Source organism: Athene cunicularia (assembly GCF_003259725.1).
Source record: "Athene cunicularia isolate RWA chromosome 13 unlocalized genomic scaffold, athCun1 chr13_part1, whole genome shotgun sequence".
In the NCBI taxonomy this organism is placed as follows: Eukaryota; Metazoa; Chordata; class Aves; order Strigiformes; family Strigidae; genus Athene; species Athene cunicularia.
This window is the reverse complement of record NW_020799117.1, coordinates 13,794,859-13,820,076: the sequence shown is the minus strand read 5'-3', so window position 1 is coordinate 13,820,076 and position 25,218 is coordinate 13,794,859. Positions and strand designations below refer to the sequence as shown.

General features: G+C 37.0%; 1 long non-coding RNA gene across 1 annotated transcript in view; it reads left to right on the top strand.

The window, feature by feature from the left end:
• The window catches only part of LOC113485237, a 34,005-nt gene extending 15,194 nt beyond the window's left edge, over positions 1-18,811 (top strand). Inside the window, exon 3 of the long non-coding RNA XR_003399384.1 lies at positions 18,115-18,811. This is a non-coding gene — a long non-coding RNA (uncharacterized LOC113485237). The remainder of the gene's footprint in view (positions 1-18,114) is intronic.
• The last annotated feature ends 6,407 nt before the right edge of the window (positions 18,812-25,218 follow it).

Genomic DNA, 25,218 nt, shown 5'->3' with positions numbered 1-25,218 from the left:
GGGGGGAGGTGTTGGCTCAGGGGTTTTATTTTTTACTTTTTTTCCACCATGTGCAAAATATCTTTTTTTTTTTCTTCTGTCAAGCCATGACTCAGTCCTTTTCTTGCTTACAAATGTTTAGTGCTAGAGAAGCCAAATAATTCAAAATAAATATTTTATTAGGCAATGCTTGGCTTGCTTTATTTGCCCTGTACATAAAAAGCTCTCACAGTTTCTATTTCTTCAATGAAAATTCTGCATGAGCCAGACTGAGCCAGTGGGTTACTCACAAATTCAGCATATTCATTATGTGTGACCTTATACTCAGGCTGTTGTAATGGGTCACCTGAGTCACATTTATTGTTTCAGTTCCATGATTGGATGCCATAAACTGTGTATGTTGCTTTTCCAAAAATGAGTTTTGTTTGGGGACTCATTCTATTATCCATACTCAGTAAAATCAGCTGCTCCAACTGCACTAGTGGGGGGTTGTACCTGTGCCAAGGACTCCATCAGGGAGTCAAGACTTATTAATTCAGGTAGAGAAATGCACTAATATCTAATCAGCTTTGAGCCTAAATCTGGTTCTTATGTTTCAGCTAAAGCACCATGGAGAGATGCCCGGCAAGGAATGACCTGAAAGTAATCAGACCTATATCACCAAGTCTCCTCAGAGCAAACTATTACACAAGGGTGTCAGAAGCACTTCTACAGTCAGAACCACACCAGCCCTCACAAATCGGTGGGACTTGCACACATTTTCAAGATGGAGACTTAGTGAGCACTTTCCATACATGGCCATTCCTACTGTTTGAATTTGGTTATTATATGTGTTTCCTCATAAAAAGAAAATAATGTTTTGCTTTTGTTTACATTTTGCCCCAAATTCTGATCAGAAGTGCTTGGTATTGTTTGCAAATGTATCATGAGTCAGAATGAACCCGAAGCTGAACTATGACTTTTTAAAAGTTAAGAGAATCCATTTGTGAAACACTAGTCCAGTTCATTCAATTACCTAAGGAAAAATCCTACTTCTTTATATCTAAGAAGAAATTATGTATTATTTGCTTAAAATCTGTTAAACACAGAGTCTATTTCTTATTCTTAATGTAAAATTTTTTGTTTCTTCTAAAGACTGAGCTCTTCCATATCATAGAATCACAGAATCACAGAATAATTTGGGTTGGAAGGGACCTTAAAGATCATCTAGTTCCAACCCCCTGCCACGGGCAGGGACACCTTCCACTAGCCCAGGTTGCTCAAGGTTCCATCCACCCTGGCCTTGAACACTTTCAGGGATGGAGCACCCACAGCCTCCTTGGGCAACTTGTTCCAGTGCCTCACCACCCTCACAGTAAAAAACTTCTTCCTTATATTTAATCTAAACCTCCCCTCCCTCAGCTTCCATCCATTATCCCTTGTCCTGTCATTACAGTCCCTTGTAAAAAGCCCCTCCTCAGCCTTCTTGTAGGCGCCCTTCAGGTACTGGAAAGCCACTATGAGATCTCCCTGGAGCCTTCTCTTTCCCAGGCTGAACAAGCCCAACTCACTCAGTTTGTCCTCATAGGAGAGGTTTTCTAGCCCTCTGATCATCTTGGTAGCCCTCCTCTCGACTCATTCTAACAGTTCTATATCCTTGTGTTGGGGGCTCCAGAGCTGGACACAGTATTCCAGGTGGGGTCTCACGAGGGCAGAGTAGAGGGGCAGAATCACCTCCCTCGAACTACTGACCAGGTTTTTTTGTTGCAGCCCAGAATGTGGTTGGCTTTTTGGGCTGAAAATGCACACTGTTGGCTCATGTTGATCTTGTCATCCACCAACATGCCCAAGTCCTTCTCCCCAGAACTGTTCTCAATCCACTCATTACCCAGCCTGTATCTGTGCTTGGGATTGTGCTGGCCCATGTGCAGGACCTTACACTTGGCCTTGTTAAACTCCATGAGGTTTGCACAGGCCCTCCTCTCCAGCCCGTCCAGGTCCCTCTGGACGACATCTCTTCCTCCCTCCAGCGTGTGAACCACACCACACAGCTCGGTGTCATCATCAAGCTTGCTGAGGCTGCACTCCATCCCACTATCTATATCACCAGCAAAGATATTAAACAGTACTGGTCCCAGTGCCAATCCTTGAGGGATACCACTTGTCACCAGTCTCCACTTGGACATTGAACCATTGACCGCAACCCTTTGAGTGTGGCCTTCCAACCAATTCCTTATCCACTGAGTGGTCTGCCCATCAAATCCATGTCTTTCCAACTTGGAGACCAGGATGTCATGCGAGACAGTATCAACAGCCTTGCACAAGTCCAGATAGATGTCATCAGTTGCTTTTCCTTTAGCTATTGATGCTGTCGCTCCATCATAAAAAGCCACCAAATTGGCAGGCAGGCTTCTCTCTTGGTGAAGCCAAGGATATCCTCCTACATTTATCACTGAGTCTGCACTTACAGCAGGCAACTGCTCTTGTATTTTGTGGAGACATTGACATAAAACTCATTCATTTCCAAAGTTAACAACAAGGAATTTTTCTTGATACAATAACTTGGGCAATTAGAATCCTAAATGATTACTAATGCTCAATAAAAGTGAATGCTAAAATCCAAATATGTGAGACTGCTAATGAAGAAAAAAAAAAAAAAATTAAACATAAGAGCTTTTCTACACAGTTCTTTTAAATCAATACATTGTCCAAACATATTGATAGTGTAAGAGCTTACGGACTGGGTGTCCTACTTCAAGAAACAATCCATGTATGCCTTCTTTAAAAGTGTTTTTTTTCCTGACCTGAAACAAATCTCTTTTAGCTTCTTCCTTTATAAACTCTATATTATCTTAATAGGATGGACCTAAATTCAGGAAACCTGATTGCTACTTCTGTCTCTTTCACCAGCCTTCAATTTTCACTGAAATTATTGAAAACCAGAGAAACATGCGCTGACTATTCTTTTCTTGCACAGTATATGCTGGGTTGGATAGAATTTTGGAGAGAATCAATACAATAGGTTTATGATAGCACATAGTCTTCCCCTTCTGCCCCTGCTCCCTCATTTGTCAAACAGTGAAAATGATTGAGATCTCCACTGTAAAGAGTTTGATATATATGAACAAAGGGCAGCTACAAGAGTATCAGAATTGTGTATTAGTAGTTTGAAAAGGAAAGAGATATCTAAAATAAGAATACAAATAACTATGAAAAGATCTTATACAACGCTTCTATCCCTAATCAAACTAAATCTTTCTATATTAGTCTTCATATAACCAATTATGTTCTATTTAATCATGATTTTCCTATTTAGTTTTGTTTTAAGCTTATTTTCTAGTGAAATAATCCCAAAGTGTTTCCTTCAAATATTACTTAATATTTAATAATCTCATTTTTTTATGGTCTGCATTCTCTTCCTTAATGGTGGCCAAATCTTATATACTTTTGTCACATACATCTGATAGCTAGAGGGAAGTTGTAAAGTGTTGTTATAATTTATGGAAAACCCTATCATTTCATTGTGCTATACTTCAGGAAGTTTTACTCCTTTTGGAATGCAGCAGTAATATTCCTTGTGGATGATACAAAGAAGCAGGTAGTTATTTTTCTTCTTTAAATCTGTGTTGACATGGGATCTACATCTCCATTAGTCCTCCATAGTTTGTATTTAAAGAAGCAGGTTGTAATCGTATCATCCTTTGAATATTAAATTTGTTTCAAATTAGAAGCGAATCTTTCTAAATGTTTGAGGAAGTAAAAAACACCAGTTGTATGCAATGGACCAGTATTTGCCTTAAACTGAGTTTTAATCAATGACATTGCAGCAGCTTTAAAAGATGTACAGTAAGTACTGGTACTGAGAATAGATAAGAGAAAATTACATTATTCACAAGTTGAGTTGCACACAAGCTTTTGTGGATTTGAACAGGCCATCCAAAGACACTAGAGAATAGCATGTATTTGATGAATTACTTTTTTTTCCAATTTAAAATAGATTTTTATATATTATATAAAATGTTACAAATAAATAGAAATATTCCCTTGGTTTTTGAGTCTAATCACTGAAAAATACATTGTCCCAATAATTTACTTAAAATACATTGCCAAATAAGTTGAATTTATCCACATTTCATTTAATAATTCAATTCTTGAGATCTCACATTATGAAAATAGAAGATGAATAGCCTTCTGAATAATGTTTTTGTGCTTCATACATGCTTCAGAGATATCATGCACATTTGTTTTTCCATGAACTTTGAAATATTAATGGACATCTTCTGCCTGAAAAACATGTCAAGTAAGCTGAATTATGATAGAGTGATTAAAAGATCTGTTCCTAAATGACATAATAAATCATGCACTAATAGCTGCCTTTATATGTATAAAGATATTAACTGGTCAATGCATACTTTGATATTTAATCTGTTATTTTGGGAAGTGTCTCTGAATTTTTGCCTTATCTAGAAGAAGTGGTGCTGCAAAGCTGTTCACTGTAGAAGGCCACACTGAACCAGAGAACAGACAATAGAGAGATGTTCAGGCAGAGCAGGCGTGGTAATAGCATTATTCATAGCGTTCATTCAGTACTGTACGATGCGTTGTCTTTTTAGCATCTTTCATGAAATATTTATTTACAGTAATGTTTCTCCAGAGAACAGTCTTCTCTATAGTAACTCCAAGAATAACCTCAAGTTTTTGTTTGAAGTTTTTTCCCTTTTTTCCTACTTACACTTTTTTTTTTTTTTTCATGGTGGCCTTGTGACCTTATGCACTCAGTATTCTTTCTCATTAATGATGTAAGCGCAATATATATTTACAGTAGGTTTAGCCAGATACAGATGAATGGATATGTAGGATAAAAAGTATCTTGTATCTGATGTAGATAAATGCAAATAGATGCACCATGTGAAAATTTATCAGTGTAAGGAGAGTGCATAACGTCTTTCTGCCTTCTAGAACTGGGAGCAAAAAATGTCCAGAAAAGAAAACATGGGATGTTTGCAAATGTTACAATAACAAAGAAATTGGTACATGCATTCATGGGAGAAAGCCTCTATTTTTCATTAAAAATTAACTCAAGATATAGAAGTCAAGTTTAGATTCTGAACCACATCCTTTTCTAGTTAGGATTCTTAGTAATTAACACTTAGAAGGTCTATAATTGAGGAAACTACTCTCCATATTTTCTCTGTCATCAGTGAAATGTGAAAATCACTTCCAGATTCAGGTCTTAGATGGGCTTTTCCTCTTGGGGAGCTAGTTGTCTCCAGTGATGACAGAGGGAGTCTGCAATACCTTGGCTCTGAAATCAGCATGCATTCTAGCTAAATTTAGTCCTATTTTAAATTTGCTTTGAAAACTAGGTGTATGGATAACTGTTCAGATCAAGAACCTGGATCTAGTTTACATCTCTAGTTTACCTTTAATTAGCATGGATATTGTTCATCACATCAGTCAACACAACGGGTCTGCTTTGAGGGCTTAAACTGATACCTCACTTGGAATTACAGAAGGGTCTCTAACAACACATCATTTTGCTCTCAACTGGGTTTCTTGGTTCTCTGTTTATCCATCAGTTCAAACTTCTCAACAGCAGCAGGCTAGTGCAAGCTACTCACCACTGTCTTTCAACCCTCTAAGAAGTGTTACATGTGAGGAAGACAGACCTGGCTCTAAATCAAATTGTTATTCAAAAATATTTACACATTTGCATTGTTATCCTCCTTTATCATGCTTCTTGTTCCAATCAAAACACTTACATTAATAAATGAAACAAATGAGCATGTAGGTCTAAGATATAAATTAATAAATGCTTGAAAAAATGAATTTGACAGTGCTGTGTCCTTTGGAAGGATCTGATTTTATTAGAACATCAAAGTTATAATGCATAGAAGGCATCTTGAAAACATCTTTATTGCATTGGATTTTATGAGATCTGATTTGTTAAAGACACAGGTATGGAAAGATGGATCCTTCAGGAACAGGACAATGGTGTTGGGTCTAAAAGTTTATACTTTACAAAGCTATGACACAGATTGGCTTGTCTGGCAGTTTTTATGCAGGAAAAGCACATGGGAAAATTAGTGGGAATGTTACAAGCAAACTGGAAAAGCTATGAAATGTGAACAATGGTATGTTCTTGACCTGGGTTTAAAACAAGAGTATATCTGTCTGGTTTTATCCTTTGTGCATTTCAAGAGTAAATTAGATGCAAGGAAGATAAACTTAACATACATTGCCCTTATTTGTTATAGCCAAAACCCCCACACAATTCCACTATGATACATTTTCAAAGACCTATAGAAATATATTTTTGAGTGCATTTCCCCTCTGAATGCTTAGAAACACTTTATCAGCACTTTCTGGGCATGCATAAAACATTGACATGAAAAAACAGCAGGATACTCACTTATTCTAGCCAAGAAATAGCTTTGATTAAAAAACAAACAAACAAACCAACAAACCCTCCTTTTTTCTTGCCAGAATTCAATTCTGTGTAGGAAACATTCATCTGTTAGGCTGGATGCAATCTGTGTTACCACTGAGCTGGGAATAGTGGAAAGATTCAACCCTTATATGCAGTAAGCATCCTCTGTAGTTCTGGAAAGCTGTTGTTATTTACTATAAATGTACCAATAGCTGGTTCAAGTTGAATAGTAAATAAGTGTTACATAGAAAGAGAAAATGTGCACTTGTTGGAATTGATCCTCTGAATTATAGATGATGATGATGGTTTTACAAGTTCATTGAGGATTTACTAGAGATCAAAAAATGCTCATGAAAATTAATCTTCTTTTACTTTTTCCATGTTTTATTTCTGGATGTGCTGGATGACATTCTAAATTCTGGAATTGTTCTAGTTAAGTAGCTAAAAATGATATAATTTGACAAGATTCTGAGTTTTGGATTTCAAGATAAAGCTTTGGGATGTATAGAGTTTACAAACAGCTATAGATAAGATCAGAAGAGCAACACTGACAATATGATTAAGTTCCAGCAACTTAAACCTTGCACAACATAATCACACTGACTTAAATGAAAAATAGTTTAGAATTTTTACAGATGCCTTTCAAAAAAAAAGATTTAGCCCTGGAAGTTATACAGGTTTACAGAAAGTCTAGGAAGTTATACATATTGCCCTTAGAGTAAGTAGGCTGGCTCTGACAAAAACTAACAAAACACTACAATTGTATGAAACGAAGTCTTCAATTGAATCAACTTGGCCCACAAGTCAAATTATCTTTATAGATTTCAGTGGTATAAACAAATTCAAAAAGTACTTCTGCGTTATTAAAAACTATTCTGTGTTAATTTTGCATTATGCAAAATTGCTTGTGGGTTTGTTTTGGGGTTTTTTTTTAATTGTCAAAAGATTTTTGAAAGAGAAAGCTGATCCAAGGCTAAACCTAGAAGTCAGGCAGAGTTGATTCCAGGAAGTACATGAATAGACTGTAATGTTTCTTTATGTTCTTAAAACTTGGGATTTGATATTAAAATTTGAAATAATACTAATCTGAAGTATTTGTTGTATTTTTCTATCATCACCTTTAATTGAGTTTTCCATAGCTGTCCACATGACATTCAAAGAGTTCAATTTAAAAGTTCCCACAGAACCATAAATCACTACAAATTGAAAACAATTAAATATTGTACATTCTTGGGTTACTAGTTCCATATAATTGCAAAGTGTTCATTTATTAGTCTCATTATGCCTTCTCTACAAAGAGGCAGAATGCCAAATCTGAAGAAGGTCATATGGCATCAAGTTTTGGCCTTCTGGCATAATAAAAGCTTCTTTATTCTTTATAGTCTGACCTCTAAAATATAGTGTATCTTTAAATAAAACCTGCATTTAACCTTTTATACCTTGGTTAGAAACACTTCCTTTTTACAAGTTTTGTTCTTTCATGGCTGCAAGGATTTAAATTGCTCTTTTTAGGCTTTTGGGACAGGAATTATATAGAACTTCTTTGTTATTGCATTTCTTGGCACTTGGGAGAATGTGTTGAGACTTCAGAAATGTGTGTCCTGTGGGACTGAACTTACTAAAGAGCAGCAAGTCACTTATTAGAAAATGTCTGCTAGTCCCTGAGGATCTTTTCCTATTACCTACCTCTAAATGAATGACTAACATAATGGATTAGTCTTTTCACCCTTGATACATGACTAGAAGACTTTATGAACTAGCAGGAATGTATTTTGATTTCACTAGTGTCCTTCCCCATCACTGCTGTTGAATTTCCAAATGCTTTTGGTACTCACCAGAACCCAGATGGAGAATTCTCTGAATTGTGAGAGGCTAACACTGTTGTTCTGATTCTCTTTTTGCTTAACCTCCATCTGTCCCCTGCATAATTCTACCTTTTCCCAGCATCAAATCTGTGACAAGATCAAAAATGGATCCAGTCAGATAGCAAAGGCATTCTCAGCTCAAAAGTACAACTAGAATTTTAACAAGAAAATTCAAAGCAAAAATTCTAAACATGTATATACATAAATGAAGATAAATGTATTGGGTTGTCTTAAGGTTTATACCATAAGCCTGGATGTATTGATCTTTGTGAGGGTCCTCTGTACTGACTTTGAAAGATCATGAAAGAAATGAGTATGGAGGGTGTCTTTCAGAGAGTCCATTTTTAGGAGATATGACCTGCAAAGATGCATTTAAGTATATCCAATAATATTTTTATTTGTATGTTACATTTAAAGCTATCTGTTGTCATTCAAAGGTTTGGACTTTGACTTAATTATTATGATCTCAGAGATTATTATTACGATTAAGTACATTTAATTAAAGCTATCACATAGCAATAGATGTATTTAAAATGACATACAGATTCCAGTTCAGTATTGTGCTTCTGATGAGATTTGCTTGGCCCAGAAACTGGGGATTTGAGGTAGTTTGGGGTAGCTGAATGTTCTGATGTCATCTGTATTGTCTCTAGTGCAGTTTAGAGTAACCTGTTGTCTTGCAGCATTTTGTAAGTGTGTTCTCTGTAGTCATTTGTGAAGTAACCTCTCCGAAACTCTTTTCATAACTTATATACTGCACCAAGGCTGGTGGAAGCCTGTTATGGACAATTCTGTATCAGGTGAGCATTTTGACACAGAGTTGTCAGCTAACCACATCTGACCACGTTTTTATAAGCTCAAATTAGCCAACACATGATTTGATAGGTTACTGAAGGTTACTCAGTTTCCTCAGAAAATGGCTGGTTTCAAGAACTGAATATGAGGCTTCTGAAGCCTTTAGACAATCTTTCTGAAGGACTGCCTATAGACATAGAAAAGCAAAAGCATTATTATCTGTCTCCCTGTGTTGTAAGGGGATACTGGCTATGTCCACCTCTTTCTCCATGCCATACCTGACCAAACAGGCTTTATTAGTTACTGACCTCCATCCTGAAACAGGTTTTTAATATGTTGAGCTGCTGGCTAAATATTTTCTGCTGTCCTTCTGTGAAAAACAGCTCAGCTCATCAGGTCCATTCCATTGGGTGCCACTAATGTTTTCCACTGCCTTGTCTGCCCTCAAAGAAAGAAGCCTCTGTCCCAGTTACTTTTGAAACACTCTGGTCCTGCCAGTTCTTTGCTCATTGCTTGCTGCAGGGCCTCTGCTTCTGCCTCTTTTCTGAGGGTACACACTGATGATGGTATTAATTACTCCATTTTATTTTGTATTTCTCAAAGTTGTGGTAAATATCACGTTGGTAATGCATCACAATTCTTCACACTCCAGTGTGGCACTGTACTGGTACTGTCATGAACAAGTGCCTTCAGAGAATAGAGTCTGCTTTGCCAGTAGCTGAATACCAAGCACAGTGTCATTCTTCCTCTTAGATATGCAGCTTTTTAACAGAAAACTAAATTATAAAGATGAGAAAATTGCTCAATGCAACAATACACGTGTGCTTTTATAAGAAGATAAATGCCACTGGGAGTTTTGGTAATGAACAGTTTCAATGAGAATTGCCTACTTCTTAATTAATTGATATGTAAACTGTATGATAATGCACATAAAAAGCCATAGCATATGCTGTGGAACTGTATTCCACAGCCTCTTGACAAAGTCTGAGGGGAAATGAATCGGAGGTTAGCTGAAAAGTGTGTTCTAGTCACTAAACAAACACTCTGCAATTAGAGGTTCAGCTGCTGACTTTAAAGACACCAAACAGGTGATTTGACATTCAGACTGTACAATAGAAAGAAACACAGATGCCATCTTTAGAAACAAGACAAATCAGTCCAATAGTTTCAGGGGAACTTTGTACTATGCTATGTTATTGCTCAGCAGAGATAAGCAAACTGTGAACTAAATAAATTGCAGCCAGTGCATGTTATGCTTCACAAAGAAGGAACAAAGAGAAGATCAAAAGCCATGGAATTCTGCAAGATTAAAACAACTGAAATTGTTCTCTTTCTTCCCACAGTATCAGCTTTGCTTCATGCAGCACTGAGCAAGATCTTGGCAGTGCTTTCTGGGGAGAGCGTCTCTTTTGAGACAGTGCTCTCTCATTATCAAACACTGGAGTTTATTGTTCTTGAAAACGACTATACATACAAGAGCCTTGAATGTACCCATGCATACATTCCTACAGCATATGTTGGTAATTACAAAATATTATTTTAAAACAGAGAGGGCCAGCACTAAAATAATACAGCTTTTGTCTCCACCAGAACTTTCTTTTTCCCTGTTGATTCTCCCCCATCAAAAGTATTGTTGACAACACAAAAATTACCTTTATTTAAAACAGTACTCAAGAAAAATACAACTCTTCTAGCCCTTTTATCCAGTTATTTTAAGATACTTTAAACCTAATTGTTGTTTTATCATCATTTATTTTATTGCAGCTGACAGATATTATTGTAGTTAGATGTCCAGTGTACCAGAATATCTATGTAATTTAATCTCCTTGCAAGCAGAGTATTCCTTATGACTTCTAAATTCACAACTAAGCATATAAAGTTGTCTCACTGCAGTTTTATTGAACAGTTCCATATGGAAATGCTGAACTGAAAAGTGTTGGATTTTAGTTCAAAACTACTAGATATATCAGATTGGAATTTATTGGTTGGGTGCTTCAGTTTTTTGTCTTGAAAAAGCAGGGTTGCCAGACAGTGAGCACCATTCATGAAAACCTCATCTTGCTGAGAACCTAGTATGTTTGTGTTTCATTACAAAAAATAATATTCTTCTCCTTGTATATATTCTAGATCCTGGTAAGATACTGAGATCCTGGTATCCTTGAGATACCAGATCCTGGTAAAATTGAGAATTCTACTTCCAGTTTAAGAACATAGCAGAAACCAGAAAATAAATTTATTTTTTGCAAGCCACTGTACCTTCTTTCAGTCTGTTTTTCATAGATACATTAAAAAAATGTCAGTAGACAAGTTTGTTGTGCTAGAGTACTGGAACTGTCATGTAATAGAACTCTATGACTTGTGTGAGTATTATACACTTTCAGTACAAAGTCCAAAAGTGTAATTTCACTCAAGTCTGCAGAGATATAAAAGGGATCAATACAGACCAATAAAGAAAAGCACTTGTATCATCAACATATTATTTTCAATACTTAACTGTGATCAGTAGGAATCATAATTGATCAACATATCTGAAAATCATGTACTTTTATTTTGTGCTTAAATATGACAATGGCATCTTTCATTATATTGAAAGAACTTAAGCACCTGAATTTGGAGACAGACTTTCAGTGTGATTTTCAGATATGCTCATGTAGCATTTATCTGCATCTTTAAATGCCTAATACTTTTAAAAATCTAGCCTTTAATGTGTAACTTCAGGGATTTTAACAATTCTCTAGGAGAAAATCTTTGCTCTTTCTGCAAAAATGAGACAGTCCAATCACTTCTACTGTTGCTTCCCTGTAGTTCCTCCTTTTAACCTGTGTGTCTTCAAATAGAAATCATTTTGATTATTGAAAAGATAAGAGGTTGCTGTACTAACAAAAGATCACAAGGTTTGGCCATGGTGTTCTTCGTAATCAGTACATAATTGTGTAGATGTGGACACAGATTTTATTAAATTCAATATTAAAAGCCAATAGGAGAGATTTTACTCTAGACTCAGATACTCGGTTTCAAGAAATAGGGCATTTCTTTAAGGGTCTTGAATTCTTTGACTTTCTCACTAAATACTATAGAGCATGTTTGAGGGAAGTCATACAAGCATCCAGCTGCAGAGTGACTTGACAAAATAAAGGGTTTGCTAAGCTACTTCAGAGCCTTGATCCCATCAGACCATTACAATCACTGAAGTGGATCAAGTGGTTACATAAAACAGTAGAATTAATGGACTGATTTTATTTGTACTAGAGCAAGTCCACCATTGAATGCCCTTTGACTGACTCTAAATATCTGGGTAACCTTATAGGATAAGACACTTTCTAGTCCTAAAAAAGTCAACCACATCTCTCCTTTTTGCACGTTTTAATATCCAGGTTAATTCTTGTTTCTTATGCTTCATTTTATCCTTTGAGCAAATGGGAAGATAGCTGTTCCTAAATTCTTCAAGTTTAGTGAGAAGGGAAGAGACACTTGCAGAGGCATCCTGAGAGATTTTATTTTCATTTTCCAGAAGTAGTTATGGGACTGGCATTCAAGACAGAATTCTGAGTATTTTTGAAACAAGTAGCACATTGGACCTTGGCAGAATGATAAGCAGGTGGCAGAAGGACACCCACTCTAAACCCAAAATGCTATGGGAAGGGTTACCTTCTTTATTTACAGTTCTTTTCAAAATTTGCAGTCACCCACTAACTTCAGAAGTGAGTTTTCCATGACAGTGTTATAAAGATTATGGCTCTACTGAAACTCTGAAACCTCAAAAGATTTACTGTGAAACTTCTTTGGATCATGATATTTCTAACAGTCTTGACACACAACTACCAAATGGGAGGGTAGGCAAAAGATGGAGTCAGACCTTTTTTAAAGGGGATACAGGGGTAGGGAAAGTGTAACGGAAACACTGGAAAATTGTAAATTGGAAACGAATGTAAGAAAATATTTTTTTTTTACCATAATGGTGGTCAAATATTGGAACAGGAGCTGACAGAAGTTGTGGAGTCTCCATCCTGGGATATATTCATAGCCTGACTGACCATAGCCCTGAGAAACCTGAACTAACGGGACCTGTCTCAGGCAGGAGATTGGACTGGAGACCTCCAGGGGTCCCTTATAACCTAAGTGGTTCAGGGACAACTGTTCCACTTCAAGTAGACCCTCTGGGCCTCATGCTGAAGTTAAGCTTAATATATTACTGGCTCAAGAGAGGAATAAAGAAGGAGATGGAGTTGGCAGTGATATAAAACTTGTCCTGGAACATTGTCTTGGCCTGAAGTCCAGGCTTTGATGTAAAATGTTCCCTCGGATTTGGCATGTACTGAGATAGATTCCAATAATTAAAACCTAAACACCCTGACATATAAAAACATAGCAGATGTACTGATTTTCTCCAGACACCAATAAGAGTAAGGGGATTTGTGCAATGTAAGTATACCCTCTAAGTTTTGTTCGGTTTTGACAAGGTCAGCCATGCAGTCCCGATTGCTAGATTCTGCAATTGATGCAGGTTGGAGTGGTTAGCAGGCACAAGACAATCTGACTCCTACAATGATCAACAGCCCTTGAGCTAAAAAATAAAGTGAAAAAAACAGCCTCCAATTCCAGAGGACAATAGGTATAATCAATTTATGTGAGCAGTGAAAAGTGATTTTTCTTTTCTGAGAGTCCTGCCTGGAATGCCCTCCAGCACTCACAGCTCTGGACTCTGAGGCCACCATCCCTTACTTTCCTCCAGAGGGATAATGCCAGCTACTCTATCTCACTATCTCACTATGGTCGCATTGTATAAATCACTTGTACACCTTCTGGATGGAAGTCTGAGATGATAATCAGTTTAAATAATCATAAGTCTATGAATACTTAGAGCATGATCCTATTTTCATTAAATTACCTGAAATTTTGGTCATTGGAGCAGGTCTGGGTCTTAAAGGGGCATGGTCAGGCTTCAGAGTTATCCCTGAGTAGCCCTGCATCTGTGGATGCTTACAGCAGATTGCTCTTCCTGGTTAGTATTCTGTTGGGAACTGTTTTTTCCAGGATATTCTCTGGGCAATGTCTGACCTCTTGAGGGGATAGTGATATGGGTGACTTTAAAAATTATTTTTCCTTACTGGATGTCTCTGATGCCTACAAGTATTCTCCAGTTTTTAAGGTGAGGTAATGTTACAGAAACACCTGTATAAGGAAATTTAAAGTGTGAGGTTTTAGTATCCAGAATCCAAGATGAAAATTCTACAGTATTTATTACCATTAAACACAGTGGGTAGTTTCCATACTGATTTTTATGTAGATCAATGTACTTATATATATATAGCATGTATACAATACTCAAATGTTCCCTCTCTCTTATCATCTTTTTAAATTGCATTCTTGGGTTTTTTGGCATTAGGAGGTTTGGTTGTTCTTTCTAAAAGAACTGTTCTTGTCAATGCTGTGGGACAGGTTTGGGGTATTGAGGAGCATTGTTACTTTATTCTGTAATATATACTTTTGGAAACATAAGCTATTTTTATCACAGGTATTTGGAAAATCAAACTGTAAATAGATGAGTTTGCTTTTTATTTTTATAAATATTTCTGTGCTACAGTCTTTGAATGTTAACCCATAAATATTAAGGGCAGAATTTTAATTAATTTCTAAGCTCTGCAAAGAGATTGTGAAAAATATAGCAAACATTCTTGGAAGCAAAACTTCTTGATACCTCATCAGAATGAAGAATATAACTTTTGGCTGGGAAAGTTTACCTAATATATATACCCTGGTGTTTTGAAGCTTAATTTGGACCATAAACTAGTTCTGAATTTTTATATTTAAATTCAGAGGAATTTAATAGTAGGCTTATTAATATCTAACAGAATGCACTGAAAAAGGCTTTATTTGCCTAACTCCATTCCAAATGTGCTGCAGAAAAGTTTGCCTACATGTCTATGTGGATGTCTGCACAGGTGACAGATACTTTGGAAAACAACATTAATCAGCTGAAATTTAAGAGTCATTTGCTCTGTCCTTAAACTCCTTGGCCTGGAACAGACTGCATTGGAAATCACACACACTGAAGTCCTGAACTGCTAGGGAGTTTGTGTGAACACAGTTACTGTACTGTGCAAATCTGTTTCAACATCCATCTTTTAAAGGATAGGCATAAATTTAATGTCTATCAAGCTGCTCTTGTATTAAATAGTGACCAGTTCATAAAGTGATTTTAGGAAGCAGGACTGCTGATGAATATGCATTTTTAAAAGGCTGCAGCCAGTGGCAATCATACTACGAACTACAGCTAGTCCTTTTTATCACAAGGATAACTTCCAAGACTGATATTCCTTAACTGACACAGTGTAATCTGCACATACATCCAGAGGAGAGATGAATTCTTAAAATCAGTTATTTCTTCTTTGTATTTAAATATATTAATGATGTTGATTAGATGTCAAAGCTTGGACAGTTTGTTCTCTAATGCTATGAACTTGGCAACATTTCTAGCAGAGAGTGGCATTTCAGCTTATTCCATTATTTAGACAAGGAAAGCAGAAGAAAAATCTTAACCTTTTAAAAATAAATTTTAATAACATTCTGAAATTTGCAAAAGGCCATCAGACCCTGCACCTGCTGTGTTGACCTCTGCTGACCCCTTCTGACAGAGGAAAATGCACTTAGGTTACAAAATAGAATGTAGAGCATTAAATAATTTAAGTGGGCAAGTTTACTATTCTAAAAAGAGCCAACTTCTGCACTTTCTCCCTAAAAGAAACTAAAGCAGCAAATCTTTTAGCATAGCTTAAAGTAATAGTAAAGGAAATTGAAGATAATTTTCTTACTAGAAGGTAGCAAGCCTTCTCCTTGTTGCTGTGTACTGGCGAAGCTTTACCAACATGGATAGTCCAATGCCAGTTTTTGCCATCTCAGAAGCTGGCTTGGCAATGGAATACAATGAACCATCAATTCAAGGCTCTCCCATCAACACTGAGAAATTCCTTAAAATGCCTAAATACACAGAGGTTTCCTTCACTACACACGCTTAAGCAATAGCTTCTATTTGTGTTTACATTCAGGACTTGGTGATCTTACTCCCTTCTCGGGCAACTGGATTATTTTTCCTATGAATTTTAATAGACTTCATCTCTGTATCCATGAAATAGCCTGAGGAGAATGCTGAGTAAGGCTAAATGATGTAGAAATTGACTGTCATATTTTGCACTTTTCTTATAATTTGATACATTAAATTGTTAAACCATTAGACTAAGACCACTTCAAAACTTTTATCTAATTACTTACATACCGTCTCTGTCTGAGAGCAGTAGTTATGCATTTACCAATGTCATAATCTAATTCTTCAGTCTGAAACATCATTTTTTTTTTGTATTTGTATGCTATATTTGCTTTTTCTGCAAACGTGAAAATAAGTGATTAAGTGGAGAACCACCCAGAGATAACAGTCTTTAGACAGCAGAACATAGCTTAAGTAGCAAGTTAACTTATTGAATCATTTAACACAGATTTTATATATAAAGAGGTTGTTCCTTTATTTTATTCCATTTTAGACACAAAAAGTAGGAATACAGATTTTGAAGTTGTGTATGACTTAGCTGACAGATGCAGATGGCTTGTAACTAATTTTGGGCTGCATTTTCCATTCAGATTAACAGATTCTAATGTTAGAATTTTCATGATACATGAAGAGTTGTCTTGAGAAGCAAAATTATTTATAAAGATGTCAGTCTGCTTTGGGTGGAAGAATGCAAATGCATTATTTTTTCTCCATGCTGGTATCAACAGGCTAAGAAACAAGATGTTTCAATACTGATGCCACCAATTTGTATGTCATTGAACACCTGTTTTTTTACATGGTCTATTTGAAGATTAATTACCTATTTTGCAGCAAAAGCTTCTTGTTGGGAAAACCCAGTTATAAACACTGATTTTCTAGATCATTACCCTTAATGTAACCACATATATTGATACAACAAAATGGTTATTGAGTAACCACATTTAAATACTGTCATTTCCAAGTAAACCCAAAAACCCCCTATATTTACTATATTTATTTTAAAAAAAATACTATATTCACTGTCATGGCTACAGTTGACTGCTAATGAAGTGTCTTTGCCTTTTGGCATGTCCCGCTAAGATGAGGGGGACGTGACAGATTCGCAAATCCCCAATTGGAGCAGACAACAAGTCTCCAAGTTCAAGCATTTATTAACTACATACAATGTACTAATTGAACACACGATAATTAGCTAAGTATATAGCAAGTTGTGGCAAGCAATATAATATGCCTTGCATTTCTTAATGGAAAAAGGAAAAGAGGGAGATAGAGGGAATGGGGAAATACAGATCACTGGTCTGGGTTCCTGCGCTGATCCCGCTGGCAAGGGTTTCAGGAGGCGGCCGTCTTTTTCGCTGGCATCCGTCGTCTTCGCTTCACTGCTCTCTCCAGACGGCCAGGGGGGCAGGGAGAGGGGCCACGAGCCCTTTCTTCCCACCTTTGATTTATACCCACTTTCCTTGGGTCCATCCTCTAGGTTGACCCACATAGCTACGTATCCCATGTAGGGGGTGGGGTGTTTCATGGGATGATATAATTAGCATGATCATGTCAGCTCTCATTAGCATATTGAGGGGTGTTAACTTTAATATGCATTTTGTGTATGATGAAGCAAAGTTCATTCACCGGACATATGGCCCTTGAAATTTGCTCAGGTGCCCCAGAGAAGAGCCGTCCTGTCTCCACAGGGCTCTCTCCCCCAGCTATATCGGGCAGCATTATCAGCTTTGGCCTCCACAGAAAGCACCCTGTGACTCAGAGTTTTGTCTTGCAAGTGTTTGAGACATTTCTTCAATCAGCCTCAACTTTTTCTTTCCCAGGTTGTCTGTCTTAGTTTCTCACAGGCCTGGTTTCTCATCTCTCACACCTTTGATCCACCCCAATCTGAGCTGAGGTACAAATTGTAAGAACGATGAAATGCAAGCTAAACACAAAGATCATTAACAAGTCCAGAACATTTTAGCCAAAAAATAGCAACATCTTGGAGGAAAAACAGGCAAATGATTATCTTTTGCATTTTGCAGATGCAGCATATGTGTAAGTGACATCTTGGTTGCAGTACTCTTCATCACTCAAAAAGATTTTTCAGTGCCAAAAGTCTGAGAAGATGACGGGACTGAGATAAGAACTGAAAATATTTTTGATCAGAAAAAATTGTGAAGGTTTCAAAGCTTATAAAGCAAATGCAGTTATTTTCTTGACTCTAAACTGTCCTCTAAACTTTTTCCCCCAGGCAAATTTTTGCAGCCTCAACCGATGCCACAAGCAGCAGGTGTCTGTGCGAATACAAAAACCTTAAGGTGAGCAATTTAGCAGAACATAGTCTTCCCCTGAATGCTGGTAACCATACAGCTTTACAAAGCAGAGCAGCACTGAATGGGAGAAGAGCACATGAAGAATTTTTGTGTACACCTAACTGAAAGTTTTTGTTTTATTTAGTTTTTATCTAGGCCAAGCACATGAGAAGCAAGCCTATTTTACCCACAATGTACTATATTAGTGTGAACAGTGCCAGAAATGACCAATTTTTCTTTTACAGTATTACTCCTACAAGTTGGCTGCCAAAAACCATAAAAATTTTGGCAAATCTTCTGCTGAAATGTGTGTAAAATCTGTGTTGCATATATGTACCAGCTTAGATTAACACCACTATGTACAGTGGTGACTGTAATGCCATATATATTAAACATCTTTGATAAATAAGATTTTGTCTTCTACATTTAATAAAGACATGCAAATTCTGAAGTCCCTTGTTTGTCCTATTTTTTCTCAGTGTTTGGGTTTAGATAGTTATAGAACATTGCCCAACTCCAGTAAAGCACTTTATCAATGGCCAGAACTCAGTCAAATGGACCCTCATTTAAAAATATATATATTTTCCCCTGCTTGTAAAACAAGAGGTTCAGTACAGCTTGTGTGTTTACTGTGTGGTAGGTTAAGCTTGGCATATAGCCTGAGAATGGCTAGCTAGTTCAGCTGTAGAGCATAAAACTCAGTATTTCAGGGCTGTGGGTTGGGCCCATTACTGGGTACCAAATAAATGACTGTGGTGGGGTGACCTTGGCCAGCTGCCAGAGGCTTACCGAGGCGCTCTCTCAACACAGCCAGGGGAGAAATTAGGATGAAAAAGCTTATGGTTCAAGACAAAGACAGGGAGATCACTTAACAGTTACCATCACAGGAGAGCAGGCTTGATTTGGGAACAATTAATTTAATTTATAATAGGGTTGGATGGCAAGAAACAAAGACAAAATTAAAACAAGAGCTTTCCCCAACCCTTTTCCCAGGCTCAACTTCATTCACTCCATCCCCAGCTCCTGCAGCACCCTCCAAGAGCAGGGCAGGTGGATAGGGAACGGGAGGCCGCAGTCAGCCCAGAACTGCTCCTCTCTGCTGCTCTCTCCTCCTCACACGTTTCCCTGCTCCTGGGGGCTCTCCCCAGGCTGCAGCTCCCCAGGGCAAGCCCCCCGCTCCAGCACGGGCTCTCCACAGCCACAGGGAGTCTCGACCGTGTGCCTGGAGCACCCTTGCTGGTGCTTCAGTGACTTGGAAGAGGGGAGGATCCTCCTTCCCTCCTCACCTTGGCGCTGTTTCTCACACATTTTTCCTCGCTCTCACTGCCATGCAGCATTTTGGTCGTTCTGAAGAGGTTTTCACAGGGGAGCCGCCGGTGTTGGTGCTGGGCTGGGCGGTTCCCTGCGGCGGGGCTGCCCTGTCCCGGCCTCCCTCACGCCGGTGCTCCAGCTGCCGACACCCCAGCTCCACACCCAGTACTTGCAGGTAGGCGTTATCACGTTAAAACATGGTGGTTACGTGACAGCGCGGCCTCTGTCAGAAGGAGACTGGTATCAAAGTCTCAGGTAACCTGCTATTTCTTAATTCTGTCTAATTTTTCTAACTATGTGACAATTACAAAGTAAAATACAACCGTGGCTTTGAAATCCAGTATGTGCCTTTTTATTATGTTTCACATTGTAAACTCCTTTAATGAGCATTTTAAGAATCTCTTTGTGTCTAAAGGGTGAAGAAAACCCTTCACTAGTTTCTCATTAGAGAATTAATTCAAGCTGGATGCTTTTTAAAAATCTCTTTTCTTGTTTGTCTTCCTGACCCTAAGATGTTCAGTCATTTATATTAAATGAACTTTGCTGTGGACCTCTGTGTCAAATCAGCTCTACAGTGTTAAATTGTGAATATGAAAGATTATCATCCTGGCTACTACATGATATTGCAATTAAAGTAATCTTCAGCTGTTAGGTGATTTTTCTTACCAAATGGAGACATGACATTTCAGAGGCTGTTAATTCCCAGTCTTTTCTGGCATGTTCTCTCTCTAATGCTATGGTAAGGCAGAAGCATGGCAGGAAAAGTTATGCCCACAGGCCTGATCTGAAAGTTAGACTCAACCTCAGTGTATTTCCTAAATCACGGGAAAAGTTTTGATTAAATTTGAATCATTATTCAGCATGGAAATTCAGCATTTAGGTTAGGACAGTCTTGAGTGCAACTGCAAGCACCTGAGGTAGAAGAGAACTGCACAAAGTGAGTCTCTCCTTTTCTGCTTAAATCTCTGGCATGTGAGCTGTCAAACAGTTAAAAAAAGCAGTGCCCATATTCTGCTCAAGGGGCAATACTAGGATCATAAGAAACTTTACCATCAGAAAGGGAGCTCTAGTGTTGGGGAACAGCTGTGTGGGCCCTTCAGGATTGCAGTGTTTGACTTAATGCCTATATTTTGCTTAAGTCCTGTCTTAAATCCTGTTCCTAGGATACAGGCTGATTCCTGTCTCTGTAAGAGTCAGGGCCAATAACAGCATGGCAATTTAGCAATGTAGAAAGTTCTGGGCTTGATAAATGGCACAGCTGAAAGTGTGATAGATAATAAATGAAAACTAATTATGTTCAAACAGCAATTGGGCCAGCAATTGTTTTAATTTATACAAAAAGAATGAGTGGCAAAGTGTTTCTTTTGTGGGAGGCACTTTGTAGATCATTAGCGTACGGGTTAGTTTGTAGGAGAAGAGGAATTTAGAAGGTAAGGGCTTTTTCTTTATAACAGAGTAGGAATGAAAAATGAAGACTGTCTAGTCATTGCTGTTTCATCTATTTTCAGACAAAAATGTTTTTCTACTTTATAAATTCATTAATAAGGAAAAGAGTTAGAAATGTTTTGTGAAAAGCAGATGGAATTGCTAAATGGATAGGCTTCAAAATACAGCATTGAAAACAGAGAAGGAAAGATAAACTTAATTTGCTAATAGTGTGCCCCGATAGAGTTTTAACCCTTCATTTAGTAAATCAATGGAACTAGTGGTTTCTGTTTAATCCAGTTCAATTATATGATTTCAAATTTTTTTGTTTTGCTTTAGTTCAGCATATATTATGAAGGTGAAGGGGCCAAATTCTTTGTGGTCTAGCTGTAGACTTTTTTTCAGCATTAATTTGATTAAGGAGAAAAATGAAGGCTGTTTATCAATAGAGTCCTTTTACACTGGAGTCTGTTGGTACTATGACCAGGATCTATGGATGTGAATTTTAAGATTTAGAGGTTACGGATAATAAGAAATATATGGAGAAAGCATCTAATGGCTTTTGCATTATTAATACTGCTACTGTTTAGAAATGAAAAATGTATTAATGTCTCTGACTTTTTTAACAAAAACTTCTAGCACCCCTTAAACTAACTAAGGGTATATGGGAGGAAAATCTTCCAGTTTTGCTGACAGTTGCACTGTTTCATGTGAGATAATTAAAGAGAGCTCTTATTATTTCTAGTGTCAAAATAATCAATGCTTTTGGAATGGCAATCCTAGAATCAGTAGACAAATGAATGGTATTTTACTTGTGAATTGTTTATTTTTGAACTAGACTGTGTAGAGCCTAGGTTTTTCCCCAATAGGACAAGTATAATAGTAGGTCTGATAATTTCAAATAGTATTTTTATCTTTTTTTTTTAATATTTCATAGGTGGATACGTCTGTTATCCTATCTCAGCAATCACACTGTCTTTAGATTCTGGAGATTTATAAGGTATTTTATCAGTATAAATGAAACTTCATTCTCTTTTATTTTAAATTGTATGAGCACATTGATTGTAAAGCCTCTCAAATGAACTATAATACCACAAAGATGACTGAGAACATTTATAAAAGCTTCAGCTAGCTTCTGTGTTTATAATGTACTAGAAAGTAACTGCAAGTGACCTGCATACCATAGCAAAACATAATTTTAACTACCAAAGTTTACAATGTTTAAAAAATGTATTTTTTAAGACAGAATAGAAGTTACTTACAAAAAGGAGCCTTTTAATGCTTTAGGTGGTGAAAAGGTGTATCTGGTTTTGAACTGGCCTATTTATAATAAATTAATCTGAAGAGACTGAGTGTCCACTAGTTCCATAACTTACGTGTTTATAAGAATACTAACATTCTAAGCTTATAGGTTTGAATATTGACAAAGCAAGTGTGGATTTGCATGTATTAAGATTTATGCTGGTTATGAAAAATCACGTATGTCTCAAATCTTTGCATGCTTTGCAGTGTCCAAATGCTTAGAGTGTAAGTGTGTTTCTAAGGTGGTAGGTGTCAAAACCCAAACTCAGTTGATATCAGATATCAACTAAATGCAGCAGACTGTCCAGGATCACTTAGTAGAATAGACCACTGTGGCTTTTGTGCTTCTGGAAATCAAAAAGTAAATGGGTTAAAACAGACATGCACAGCTTGCTAGTGATGGATATCTGTCTGCAAGCATTATTGCTGGATTATAGGCTGATCCCTCTTTCTTCATTGCTGGAAACAAAAAAAAAGGATGTTAAAACTAGTTCTCCTCTCAAATCCCTGTGTCACTTTATTCTTTTATTCTGGGTGTTTTCTTCTGAAAATGTGCTGTGTCTTAGAAAGTATTGTTCTTTCTAATGTATTGTACAAATTTGTAAGTAGTGCAAATGGCTCTGATCTAAGGAATAAAAAAGTGAAAAGAACTGCTGCTCACTTTTCCAGTAGCTAATGACTGAAACCAAACTGTTTCAAATACTGAGTTCATTAAATGATCTGGCTTATATTGGTGTATAGCAAGGCATCCTTCTAGCTCTGGTTTGGTTAGTGGTTATTCCAAAAATGCATATATCCACAAATGAGTCTTAATTATATACCAAATTGTACTTAAAAGCAGGAAAGAAAGAATTTAGATTTGCAGTCTAACTAGAACACAATGTTGACCTGTGTTTGGACACAAGAGAGGAAGGGAATTTCAAAATGGGAAGACTTTTCACAGAGTGCCTCATATCAGTTCTCCCAGTATGTCTGTATTAGGTGTGATATATCCAGTTGAACCTGCAAAAATGTTTTGCCAAACTTCATGCATCAGGATATAAACAACTGAAGTTAAATACTTGTGCTGAGTCAAAGCTCAGTTAGACCTTTTGAAAAATAAGTTTAAAACAGTTTAAAAACTGTTTATTAAGACTGGATAGCTTGTTGCTATCATCTTGTCTGTATTTCTGTTTCCCTTTAGAAATAGAGAGTGTTGACTTAAAATAGTATATTAAAGTTAACTGGCAGAATAAGTTTTGGGTTTTGGGTGTGTGTGTGTGTTTTTTCCCAAATGTGTCTGTGAGAGCTGTAACTAGGTGTGATATTTTTCAAGCAGTACTGTATACAATATACTATGTTACCAATTATAATGAATGGCCTCTTGGCTTACATGGACTTGCCTATGTGATGAATAAATTGATTTTTCTTTTAACTTTAAATATGAGAAAATAAAAATCATGTGGAATGATGAAGCATCTGTTTGACAAATCTACATTAAGATAGAAGGAATCTTGTCTGAGTAAGGTCAGTAATAAAACTTAAGTAATATGGTATTGACAATTTGTGTGTGTATATATATGGAACTCATTGACTACAGCTGCATTACCTTTTAATTATCCAAAGGTAACAGTGTGTAGTCAGCTTCTAATTTTTAATGTCTTCTCTTGGATGAGCCCTCAGATTATCAGTGGGAGCCTATAACAAGAGAACATGAAAAACACTAAAACTCATGGTTTCCTTCAGGTGATATATCATGGTTCTGGACAGAAAGACTATACAGCTTTGCTGGCTTTTGAATGGTTTGGGGGCTATAGGAATCATATTTCAGAATTGCAGTAACTGTTAGAACCTCCTTTCTTTGGCCCAGTGCCTTTGTATCTACCTGATTTGACACCTGGATTAGAAGGACTTTAAAAATCAGTAGCTAAGATGCTGAAACTGATTGCAAAATAGGCTGTGGTGTTATGTCCACCTCAAATTATGATTATGTAAATTATTAGAAATTCTCACCCAACATGAGGAACACATTATCACAGAAACAGCAAAGCTATAGGAAGCTTCCATCTAAATGGAAGGCATTGTTTTTTACTTCTCGTAAAAGCCCTTAGTTGACTGTGTGTTTGAGTGAGCCACGAATTTTACCTGCAAGGGACAGAACCACTCTAGTTAATTCAAGTTAAAGAACAGGAAAATTGTTTTCCTTTCTGGTTACCTTTTACCCGCCCCTTTAGTCAAAATGCCAAAACCCCATGGAGATGATGCTGCTGGGTCTCACTCTTTCCCTGATGGATTGTGATATTTTTAAACTTTACCCATTGTGGTGTGAATCCTAATTTGTGTTCTTAAAAACAAAACAAAAAAACCCTTCAGCGACTGCTAAAGCTTTGTTGCTTCATTCACAAACCCCCGTCAGCAATTTTTTCAGAGGTGGCAGGCGCCTTAATATAATGAGACACTTGCTGCATGCTTCTGCTTTAAGTGACATTGAATTGCTAGGATATTGGCAAACCTGTCCAGCAGACACTCAGCTTGTCTTCCTCTGGTTCTAGTTCACTTCACTTATGCTGAGTCCTCTGTTTTCTGTTGTCATTTGAGAATTTCCTATTCAATGAAGATCTCCTTTTGAGACTAATTAAAAACAAAATAGAGATTTTCTTTGAAGCAAAAGTACTATAAAAAAATGTTCTGTCTCATTAGTAATAAAGAAATGCCTGTCTTGCCCACTGAGGTTTTTTGCAGCCAGTCTTTGTATAGTTGTAATATTTAACAACTGTATGTATTGAAGATTGCTGTCTCATTATTCTCCATATTGCT